Source organism: Solanum stenotomum, chromosome 10 (assembly GCF_019186545.1).
Source record: "Solanum stenotomum isolate F172 chromosome 10, ASM1918654v1, whole genome shotgun sequence".
NCBI classification, from domain to species: Eukaryota; Viridiplantae; Streptophyta; class Magnoliopsida; order Solanales; family Solanaceae; genus Solanum; species Solanum stenotomum.
This window is the reverse complement of record NC_064291.1, coordinates 47,090,248-47,102,311: the sequence shown is the minus strand read 5'-3', so window position 1 is coordinate 47,102,311 and position 12,064 is coordinate 47,090,248. Positions and strand designations below refer to the sequence as shown.

General features: G+C 32.7%; 3 pseudogenes; all 3 read right to left on the bottom strand.

Moving 5' to 3' along the window:
- Positions 1-4,795: 4,795 nt before the first annotated feature.
- LOC125843068 (F-box/FBD/LRR-repeat protein At1g13570-like) overlaps positions 4,796-12,064 on the bottom strand; it is a 214,622-nt pseudogene continuing 207,353 nt past the window's right edge.
- LOC125842301 (F-box/FBD/LRR-repeat protein At1g13570-like) lies at positions 5,307-7,459 on the bottom strand (annotated as a pseudogene).
- On the bottom strand, positions 9,664-10,982 carry LOC125843074 (uncharacterized; annotated as a pseudogene).

Here is a 12,064-nt window from a genome sequence, read left to right as displayed (position 1 = left end):
ACACTCGCACTTTGAAATAATAGATACGATTATTGCTATAATTTTCCGTTCTTGATTATTGTTTTTTCTCGACGCGAATTATGAGGATTCCTATTTATAGTTTTAAAATAGAGGAGTTGCGATTGGAACAGGATTCCCTTCGACCAATCAGATTTAAGTGACATGTCATATGTGCTTTATGGAGCGGGCTTGTCATCTTTGACACATGTCATGATCCTATTGGCTTATTTGTTTGACTTGGCATGCCACGTCATTTGCCATGTGGCACCAAAAGAATGGGCCTCTAGGATAAGATGACATTGGACTTAGCAAATTGGGCTCATCTATAGTGTTATGCTGTAATTTTTCTATCTATAGAAAAATCACTTTGGAAATGTTTCACGTATAAAACAATTTGAGAAAATACTTAGAAAAGAGTCGCCACTTAATTTTTAAAAAGAAATTAAGAAAACTTATAATTTTCAAAGATTTAAACAGAAAAAATCATTTGAAAATACCAAAGGGGGTTCGGGGTTCAATTTACACTTCGAGAAGGGTTTAAGCATTCTAAGTGCCCGCTAACATGCGGTTGACCTGCGACTTGACTAAAATATATTTGACTATTTTTAGGAAAATAACGATTTAATATAAAAAATAATAACTTACAATATTTGATTAATTTTGAGAAAATAATTAAATAAATGACGCATTTTATATTATTTTATTTTTTAGAGAAAGGGATCCAAAATGGAACATTTGACTCGAAAATCAAGTGATTAGAATATTAATAGAATTAGATTAATTAGAATTTATTTGATTTATTTTGAAATAATAATTTAAACCAATTTAATAAATTAAAGCATGAATATCATTTTGAATTAATTGACTAAACCTTTTGAGAAAATGATTAAGTAAGTATTACTATTTTTAATTAATTGAAAAGGTTTTGGCTAACATTTTAAAAATTTATTTGATGAAAAATACTTTAACTTAAAACAACTTTAACATAAGTAAAATATGATTAAGTAAAAAGCATTAAAGAACATCTCTTTTCAAGTACAAAAAGTTTAATTTGAAGATATAAAATTTGACCAATATACTTAATTACTAAAATAAATGAACACAAAACATGAAATGTATTAAAAATTAAACCAACACAAAGAATATAACTCTTCTTTTGGGGAATTTAATTAAGCTAATTAACAATTCTAAAGTTAGAGTTAATGATAAAAAAAAAAAAAACAATAAATAAAATCAATTAAATAAATTAAAGGTAAAGGAGAAATGAATTTGGGCCCCCTTTTTGGGCCAATTTTGCTGAAAATTTTGGCCTTTAAACCAATCCCCTTTTTGTATACACAGGCAGTATATTAGTGTATATCGGATGTATACAACCTATTTTTTTGCTTTCCGAGACCTGTACATCAACTCCAAAGACTTGTTCTTCGATTTATCAAGGTTGGCTGACTCGTTAAGAGATAAAATTGAGCCTTTGACCCAACGAGGAGATGCAAGGAGAGGAGATAGGAGTTCATGTTGAACTCCGAGCAAATTTCACATGTAACAAAACGGAGGTAAGGATTAATATTTTATGCATACATAAATAAGTCAATTGCGACATGAAGTTTCAGCAACAGATAACTTATCATTTAGACAACCAACTACCAAAGAGATATGTATCATGCTATAAACAAATAATAGGCAACCATTAGTAGTATTGGTGAGCATTAATTTTCAAATAATGAAGAATGTGAGGTAGTAAAATGGCCTAAACAATGATGTGTTCATAATGGAAAGCATATATTTTTAATGATAAACATGTTGCACATTTGACCGACACACCTCACACAATATTCAAAATTAAAACTCATCTGTAAAAGCCAAAAGAAAATGCCAACTAATCGCACCAAAGAAAAAAAAAATAAAAGAAATAAAAAGATGTTGAAGGCACTAGTTTAAGCAAAATAAGAGAAAAGACCCTATTCCAATATTATATATAACAACACTGCCACACACTAACAAGTTGCAAGCACAAATATGCACAGACAAACACAATATCCATAAGAAATGGCATTTGTTGAGCAGTAGCACTTAACACAGTGAACGAAAATGCTAAGTAACATGGAAATTGTCCTTATTAATAGTGTATTGACACTTACCCATATATTCAACAAACTCAAACTAAAACAAGGTCTAGGTTTTAATAAAATGGCAACAATATGGCTTAACACGTGATCTGTAAGATCTCACTTGCACGCTGCCGAAAATCAACTAAGCATAAACTCATTCTTTATCATAGTAGACTAGTACAAAGATTGTATAACATATAACCGAACCACTAGCAATTGACTTTAAACTAAAGAAAAATTAGCACGTTATACACATGAAAAATCAACGCCAATAAATTCATGCTCCACGGAATCTTAAATGACAAAACTTAATGTTAACAAAACTAAGATTTTAGGCAGAAAAATGGTATAGACTTGTTCAAAATGGGTCATATTAGACAATAGAAAGTTAGTTGAGATTTTGCCTTTACATGTGTAACAACATTAACAACAACAAACCAAGATAGCACGATACTCAAAGACAACAAAATACAAGCAAAGCCAAACAAATTCAACAACATATAGGCGAAACCAATTCAAGACAAGGGACGATGAATATACAAAAATAATCTAAACAACTCATTCGAACATGTAATCTAACAACTAAAACAGGACAACACCACGTTCAACTTGACAGAAAAGAACTAGGTTCATACATTACCATACTACTTGAGTTCAGGCTGAAAGAAAACAATGTGTAATACTTCACTAAATATATGATTAGCTAAACTGAAATAAGAGGAAAAGAGAGGTCACCTTTATCGGAGCAGCGACTGGAACGACGAGCTCGAAGGTAGCGATTTCCCCACCTATGAATTTCGATAAAGAGAAATAAAAGCTTTGAAAAGAAGATCAATTAGAACTTAGAGTTGGTCTCTCCCCCATGTAGGGATCAAAATGAATGAATATATAGATGGAAATTAAGGGGAAACCGGGTGAAATTTTCGAATTCAAAATTTGAATTCCTTTGCCCTTTTTTTGAAGACCACAGTAGAAAAGATTTCAAAATCCCCTAAAATGGGGGAAAGGGGAAGTGAGGGTGGTTGGACCCTGCAGGCGAGGAGGACAACGACTTTTCTCCGAATTTGCCGGATTGATGCGACTAGTTGCTGCTGGGTTTCAATTTCGTTGCTCGGTCAAGCGTTGCTGGGCGCGTTTTCTGGGTTGTCACGATGTTCTCGTGAAGAAGAAGAAAACGGAAAGGGGTCGGTTTGGGTGTTGTATGGGTATTTGGAATTGTGGGATGTAATATGGTTGCTGTAATGTTGTTGGACTGGAAATTATGAAATGGGCCATTGGTTGGAATTGATTTGGGCCAAGAATAATGGGCCAAAGTTTGGCTTAAGATTGGAGGTGTAATTGGTTAGGACTTGAAATTTAAGAAATAGCCAAATTGAGTTTAATTTAGAGAATTTGACTAAAACTTAAATAAGACGAATTAATATTAATTAATTAATGAGCTTCTTAATTTTGACGAAATATAATTATTAATTTAATTAGAAACTAATTAACTCGAAATTATAACTATAACTTAAGATAAATTAATAAATATTCAACTAAAAAATGTAAAATCTTTTGTGATGATTTTTGAATATTAATAAAATATACTAATTGTATACATAATTATATAAAACACATATATTGTTTTAAAAATTATAAGAATGACAAAACTCACATAAAAAATATTTCGAATTTCATAAAAGCTAATTAATTCAAAATTATAGCCATCACTTTAAAATACACTAAAAATATAAAATCTTCTAAGATGATCTTCGAATATGTATAGGATATACTTACTTCATACATAATTATATAAAACATATATATTATTAGAAATTATAAAAAGTGATAGACTGTTTAAAAACTTGCAATATATATATCTTTTTTTTGAAAATTTATGAAACTAAGTATTTTAAATCGTTTGAAATTGAAGAAACTCGATGATTAATCTATAATGTGGAGGTCCAAAATTGGGTGTCAACATATAGCCCAAATCAATTATTTTGACTTTAATTAAATTCATATTTATTGGACTTGAATAATTAGCCCAATTATATTAATCCATAATATTTATTTGGACTAATATATTCATGAATTTAATATAATTCGAATCATTTTATAAATTTATATTTAATAAATTTTAAATAATTACAAGTACAATACAATAGAGTACAATACAATACAATACATTATGAAACAATGGGTAACAACGATCCAAATAGAGTGTAACTAATCTAATATAATCTTTGTGTATATTTGGTTCTTAAAAATGACTGAAATTAAGTGCTTAACAAATTATCATAAAATAGAGAAAAAAACAAAAAGAATCTCGAATTATATAAAATGAAACAAAATATCCTTCATTAAGTTTTTGGCCCAACAAGACCTTTGAACTATTAAAAATTGGACAAAAATGCCCTTGATGTTACCAAACTGTTTCAATTATCCCTATTCAGACCTCCAAGTCTCATGTATCCACTTTGTAAACCTTTTTATTATTAATTTAGATAGACTCCACCTTGACAAAAGATTACCCCATCTATTCAGTTTTATAGACAAAGACTACACATGCATTTAAGTTAATTAAAGATTAAATATGCATAATTGTATAACACAGGGGCCAAAAATGGGAATAACATAATAATACAGTGACCATTACAAGTATAATCACAGTTCTTGAAATAGTTCAGTTCTTGAAATAGTTCAAACTTACTTAGCCAAGCACATATATACATACTGCATAATATTAGACAGACAGGGCATAACAGGCAAACTAAGTGCTACAAAACAAAATATGTTAGCAAAATCATGGCACTTCCATTACTTCTTCATGTTCATATGATCCACCTTCCATATCGATTTCTTCAAATGTGAATTCAACATTGGCTGATGCTCTGCGGAATTCTTTCATCTCATCGATCATTTCTTTACATGAACGAAAAGGAAACGCGTACAATTCCAAATGAATATCTCCCCAAGTACAGGTGCAGATGCCAATATAAACTTCATAAACTCCATTTCCATCTCGAGACCAGTAAACATGTTCACTCGAACTCTTTGAAGTTTCACAACACCGTATGGGGATGATTGGGCTCGTAGCAACTGTACAGCAGGTTCAACAATATCTCCCACAGGGTACTAAAGAATTTTTGAGTAACGGTTAATTAGGCGAGTTCAGATGAATAAGAAACCATATTCAATCACCTTAATGAAAAAAAATTCAGAGAGTGCTTATGAAGTCAATTGTAAGATCTTGTAATTTAGGACAGCTTGTAATCAAGTAAACAACACTTGAAACCACCTCGACGCTTCTTAAAGACATGGACGAAATAGTGAGAGATTTGATATTGTTCAGAGCAGTTGGGGGACTCTCTGGTAAACCTCCCTTGATCAAGTACTAGAAGAAAGTCAAAAATTACTTTAAGACACCAATCAGATTCATCATTTAGTTACGATAGTAATATCACAAAAGTACATTACCTCTAATGTTGTACCGCATATATCCAGTTCCAGAAGTGAAGGAATGTAATGGAAGAACTTTGGGAAATTAGAGCAAACAGGAGATGATAAGAGATGTATCATCCAAGGAAACCCACGGTAACTTTTTCAAGCATAGGAGCATTCCTGAAGGAAATGGATTTTGTTTTTCCAATAAACTCAAAGAATTTGAGATTAGCAGCATCAATTTCAAGGATGTCAAAGTTTGTGATGGAACGCAACCTCAACCGTTCAAGCAACGGGCTTTTAGAGATGAGATTTGTTAATATTGATGGATCAAATGTCACATCCATAAGATCGAGATTAATAAGCTTCTCAAACCCTTTGAAACCGAGTGGAGGGTGGAACAAGCAATCTTGAAGTTCCAAAAACCTTAGTTGCTGGAATGTAAAAAGGTGATGAGGTAAATGAGTTCCTGATCTTACATGAAGGGTGAATTCCTGGACATTTTTCTTCGTCAAGAAGTGCATCCAATGATCAATATCAGGACAACTCGTAAAACTACGGAGTCTGAACTTCAATATTGGTCCTTTATGGACTAATAGGACTTGGTAAATAATTCTCTTGGCTTCTTCATCTTGTTTGAAAGACTTGAAAAACTCATCATTAAAATCAAGTTCTTGACGTGTTACCCATTTGTACCTCCAGTCTTTTGACAAGATATTGGTCTTCACTGCATCTTTCCAAGGCAAGCACCCAAGAATAACATCCAGAACATTACAAGGTAAATTGCTAATTGTATCTACACCAGATGTCCAAGCATTCCTCATGGTCTAACAAAACAAGTTTGTCAACAACTCTGAAAATTAAAATCAGGGTTAAAGGCAATATCCAAATACATTTCAGTTATGTATTGAAAATAACTAGTGGTTCAACGTCATTAGAGAATGATACATGATTGAGCACGGGAAAGAACATAGATTGAAGACAATAGTGGTGAAGGCAAGATTTTCATTGAGGGATTCAAAAAAATGTTCTCTTGTATGCAGGGGATTCAACAAATATATATGTACACATAAAATGATATTTTCCCTCTATACACAATATAATATTTTGGCAAAATGGTATTCAGTTATACCCCCTTCAGTAAACGTTGCTCCAGCACTGGAAGATAGGATGACAGCAAACTAAAACACCACTAACCCATTAACTCCTACAAAGGTTTCATTACTCTTCAGGATATTCCGCCCATCTAATCTATTGAAAACTTATATATGGATATTCCTCCTCGCATTAGCCAAGGTTCCTCAATATTTGAGCTTGAGGAAAAAGCGGTCACTTTACTTTTCTTTCCAATTGAACTCACAGTTCACAAATAAGTCCCATAGTTATAACTTCCCAAGATAGTAATAATTATATACTCTATCCAATGATGCAGTTTTAGTAGATAAAACAGACATAGCATAGAAAGCACAATGAGTTATAACACCTTAGACATAAAAACAGGAGCATGTCAAAGAGAGAACATCCAGGGGATTGGAGTAATGCAAGATTAAGATCCACAAAGTAATGTTCCCTCATCTCATCTTACTTTAAGCTCTTGAAGTACGCCTAACTTGCCCATTTATATATGATAAATAAAACGGGAGAAAAGGCTCAAATATGCCATCTAACTTTGAGAAAAGGATCACTATAACATTTTGTTTGAAAAAAGGCTCATCCATGCCATTAACAATTAATACATGTGGAAACCAAAATGTCTAAATTATTTTCTGATTGACTTTGTTAAAAAGTCATATAACCAAATATTACCAATCGAATTATTTTTGCAGCATGTCCTAATTAGTTAGTTGTGATCCTTTTACCCCCTAATTCTTACATGCAATAGGTTCGAACCCTAACCTAATATTCAAGTCAAGAAGCATAGAGGAGTGAGTCCATTATCCACCAAGTACTCGTGATTTCTCCGGTACAAAAATAATCAGAAATTAATCTTCTGGTGATATTACCACTCATTTCTGGCCGGTTGATCAATAAAGTAGGTTGAAAATCACAATATGTAAGTTTCAAATTCCAGAAGCGTGAAAACACAAGATGATTTGGACAAACTATGGTGAATTAGTCGATTAAACTGCATGATTGGTTGATGATAAGTTGATTATTGAACAATTTGAGAGCAAATAATCAAAGATTATACAAGATGCTTACCTGTACTCTGAGAGATCGAAAGCCGGAGACAGTAAAATGTGTAGCCGTTTTCACATCTTAATAGTATATTTTTCTTATTCTCTCTTTTCTCTTTCTCTTAATTTTTTTTTTTAATAATATAGAAGCCATAGTTAGCAGCTAATTCCACCTGTGTGTTTCATCAATTGTCTGGCAATTGTTGAGTTTGTCATGAAAATTAATTGACAAATGAGTCATTCCTTAATTTTCTTCTATATTAACAATTTAAAATATTATAAAAATTATATTAAAAAATTGAACAACTTCTCAAGTTTCATCTGTATCACATAAATTGAGAAAAAAAAACATATATTGGGTCCCGTGCTGACACGGATCCTGAATATATATATATATATATATATATATATATATATATATATTGAAATTATTCATTCAAGAAATAAAATACAAATGAATTTTATTTAAGAATTGAAAAAATATATTATAATAATTCTATTAGAAATAGTATTTAGTTAGTAGAGACAAACTCCCCCTAATAAACAAGAGGAAGCCATAAATTAGAAGACAATAAAACGTAACAACATGTCAATTACTACATCACTTGCATTGCCCTGGATCATAAAGGCTAATATAAATAAGCTAAAAACCAATTAACAACTTTTTCACACAAAGATCGCTCTTTTTTTCTTCTAATTCTCCTTACAATATTAAATCCTTACTACTTTGAGCTGCAACAACACGAACTGCACAGTATTTACAACAATAAACATAGCTTGCTAAAACGTCAAGATTATACAACTATTATACTTAAAGGGGAACATGTATAAATAAAAAAAAAAAACAGTAAATTGACATGACAGAGCAACACTATAATTGTAAGTCACGAATTTTATAACTGAGTAACTAAGATCAGAACGTAATCAATTTTCTTCATGTTTATAGATTTTTAACTTTTGCATTGCATCATTCGCAAATATTTGTTTATGAGAGGGTCTAACTTAAGTTGCTCGGACTCCTTCACTGTAAATGTCGCACTCATGTCAACACGATGGGGTGTGGGTCAGTGGATGTGAGATTCGTACCCAATCTGGTCAACCAGTTTTGGGTGTTTTGACCAAATTTGAGGGGAAAATTCTAAACAAAAAACTAATGTGAAATTGAAGAAAATTGAGTACCTTGTATGTTTAAATTTCTATTATCACTCCGTTTCCTTTTATCTCCTTTCAAAATTCTCCTCTTGACAAAATATTTTATCCTCAAGTTTTCTGTATATGAATTATTTTTAGCTCAATCCCACCCCTTCCATACATGGATCTATATCCACGAGTCTTAAAGAGTAGATCATAGAGGATCCGACCTGACCTCTAGATCCGCACCCCGTATCGGACATCTGCACCTGAGTCCGAGCAACATAGGATCTAAGTATGGAGTGAAAGATCTCATGACAACCTCTTATGCGAATACGTTCTGGATTGGGATCTCATAACAAGGTAGTAATAGTCATGGGTGCAACAGGAACGGGAAATTCTAAACTTTCCATAGATCTAGATGGATGTGTTTGTCAATTATTCACAACCTTTGAATCGGCTAGATCTATCCGTCCTGTTGGACCCATAACAATCACCGCCTTGTCTTTTTATGAAAGGAACCATATAAAGTTAGATCTCTAAGAAACTAACAATTAAGAGTAATATTATTTGTAAGAAAATAATGATTCAATGTTTATTGGGTAAAAAGGTTACCAAATTTGTTTCATTACTTTTCTGTAGAAACAATGTTGTTTATGATGTATGCATCTCTCTATATATTGTAACTTTTGCTTGTAATCGGTCAATACACGTCTTTTTGAACACGTGGCAGATTTTGATTTGTTTTTATTTTGACTCGGAGCTGCCACATTATTTAAACACATGGCATCACCTTGTTGGCCTTGAATTTGATTGAAAAGTCATCACAAACAAACTAAAGCACAAGAAGTGCTACAAAAAATAGTACTACTTAAGCAAAACCATGGCACTTCCATGACTTCTTGGGGTTCACATCAATCTTCCAACTCGACTTATTCAAATATGAATTCAACATTTGGTGATGCTCTGCAGGATTCTTTCATCTCATCCATCATTTGTTTATTCGAACGATGAAGGAGATACACAAAATTCCAAATGAAAATCTCCTTAAGTACAGGTGCAGAGGCCAAAATGAACTTCATAAATTTCATTTCCATCTCAAGACCCATAAACAAGTTCACATGAACTCTTTGAAGCTTCTCAGAACCTAATGAGAATGATTGGCATCTTAGAAATTCTACAACAGGTTCAACAATATCCTCCACAGCCACAGGGTCCTAAAAGAATTTCCAAGGAACAATTAATTAGGCGAGTTCAGATGAAGAAGAAACCTTATTAATGAAAAAAATAAGAGAGTGCTTACAAATTCAATTGTAAGATCTTGTAATTTAGAACAACTTCTAATCAAGTAAACTGCACTTGAAACCACCTCGACGCTTCTTAAAGACATGGACGGAATATTGAGAGATTTGATATTGTTCAGAGAGGTTGGGGGACTCTCTGGTAAACCTCCCTTGATCAAGTACTAGAAGCAAGTCAAAAATTACTTTAAGGCACCAATCAAATTCATCATTTAGTTATGATAGTAATATCACATTACCTCTAATGTTGAACCCCATAGATTCAGTTCCAGCAGTGAAGGCATGTAATGGAAGAACTTGTAAGATTAGACCTAACAGGAGTGTATTAGTCAAAAGTCATCGTCCAAGGAAAGCCACAATAACTTTTTCAAGCATAGGAGAGTTTTTGAAAGAAATGGATTTTGTATTCCAACAAACTCAAAGAATTTGAGATTAGCGGCATCAATTTTAAGGATGTCAAAGTTTGTGCAGAAACACAACCTCAATTGTTCAAGCAACGGGCTTTTAAAGATGAGATTTGTTAATATTGATGGATCAAAAGTGACACGCACAAGATCGAGATTAACAAGCTTCTCAAACCCTTTTAAACCGAGTGGAGGGTGGAACAAGCAATCTTGAAGTTCCAAAAACCGAGTGGAGCCTTCTTCATCTTATTTGAAAGACTTGAAAAACTCATCATTAAGATTAGATTCTTGACATGTTACCCATTTGTACCTCCAATATTTTGACAAGATACTGGTCTTCACTGCATCTTCAAAAGGCAAGCGCCCAAGAATAACATCCAAAATATTACAAGGCAAATTGCTAATTATATCTACACCAGATGTCCGAGCATTCCTCATGGTCTAACAGAACAAGTTTGCCAGCAACCCTGAAAATTAAAATCAGGGATAAAGGCAATATCCAAATACATTTCAGTAATGTATTGAAAATAACTGGTGGTTCACCGTCTGCAACTGCATAAATTTTTATCATTTAACAATATCATAGAGAATGATACATGATTGAGCATAGGAAAGAACATAGATTGAAGACAATAGTGGTGAAGGCAAAATTTTCATCGTGGGATTCAAAATATTTCATGTTGTTTGAAAGATTTGAAAAACTCATCATTAAAATCAAGTTTTTGACGTGTTATCCATTTGTACCTCCAGTCTTTTGACAAGATACTAGTCTTCACTGCATCTTTCCAAGGCAAGCACCCTAGAATTCCATCGAGAACATTACAAGGCAAATTGCTAATTGTATCTACACTAGATGCCGAAACATTCCTCATGGTCTAATAAAACAAGTCTGGCAGCAACTCTGAAAATTAAAATGATACAAAGCAATATCCAAATACAATTCATTAATGTATTGTAAATAGCTAGTGGTTCAATTTCTGCAACTGCATAAATTTTTATCATTTACCAGAAAATAATGATACATGATCGAGCACTAGGAAAGAAGATATATTTGAAGACAATAGAGGTGAAGGCATGATTTTCATTGAGGGATTCAAAAAATGGTTCTCTTGTGTGCAAGGGATTAAACCCCTCAGTAAACGTGAGAGATTTTGGGTTGAGAATATATTATTCTGAATATAAAGCTATTATATTCTAGTGTTTTGATGATCCTCACAAATGCAGGGACCAGATCCTTGGCAGAGTACTTCAGTCCAGATTCAAAGTGGTGCACAACTGTAAAGCTATCTTTACAGTTGTCTTGTCAGGTTGGTTGGTGAGATGTGCATCGTACTTCACTAATGGGAAGGGCAGATGAAATTGTTTGTTTAAGTGGTCAAAACCCTTGTTGGTAACTGATATATACAACAATAAACAAACAACAGTATTCATTCAAAAAGAGAGAGAGCTAGCAAGTCTTTTTCAAGAACTCAAGCATCAAAGAACGCAGCAAGGGACCTGGTCTTGGAAAGTCTGCATAC